Below are 769 nucleotides of genomic sequence, written 5' to 3' on the forward strand. Positions count from 1 at the left end.
AATAATGTAAGGGTTTAAACACTTCTCCCATACTAAGTGGTCTCTAGAGAATTGCTGTGTACAGTCTGAGGCATTTGAGTAGAAGCTGGTTTGGGTCAGAAAGTGGGCACTGCTTGGGTGGCCCAAATATCCCTGGCACCTCAGGCTCCAGCACTAAAATGCTTTCAGTCTGGTAAGAATAGCTAGGAAGACTCCCTAGGTCACCTGAAGTACCCTTTGAAGATCCCCTCCAATAAAAATATAAATAAAAATTAAGTTATCTCTCTTTTATCTCAACCCAATCCTTGAATTATTGAGACTGAAGAATTGTTTTTATTAGGTTCTTTATTGCCATCAGCATGTATATTCTGAAAATCTGCTGCTACTCCTCACTAGTATCCAAGATGATTTAAAAAACTTACTAATTACTACTATGTGACCTTGAAGACATCATATGATTTTAGTTGTTGTTGTTGTTGTTTTTAGATTTTGGGGCCAAACCCAGTGACTCTCTGGGATTACTCCTGGCTCTGCTCTAAGAAACCACTCCCGCAGGCTCAGAGGAACATATGAAATGTCCAGGATAGAATCTAGGACAGCCACATGCAAGGCAAACTCCCTATTTGATGTGCTATATCCCCAGCCACTTCCATACTATTTTTTTTTGAATTACAAAGAAATGATTGAAACTATCAGAAATATAGTAAAGGTTAAATTGAAATTGATACATTAGCATTATTTATAATGGTCATGGATTTTGAAGACATAAAAATGGTTCTGATTCTTAATA

The sequence above is a fragment of the Suncus etruscus genome, chromosome 4 (assembly GCF_024139225.1).
Source record: "Suncus etruscus isolate mSunEtr1 chromosome 4, mSunEtr1.pri.cur, whole genome shotgun sequence".
NCBI classification, from domain to species: Eukaryota; Metazoa; Chordata; class Mammalia; order Eulipotyphla; family Soricidae; genus Suncus; species Suncus etruscus.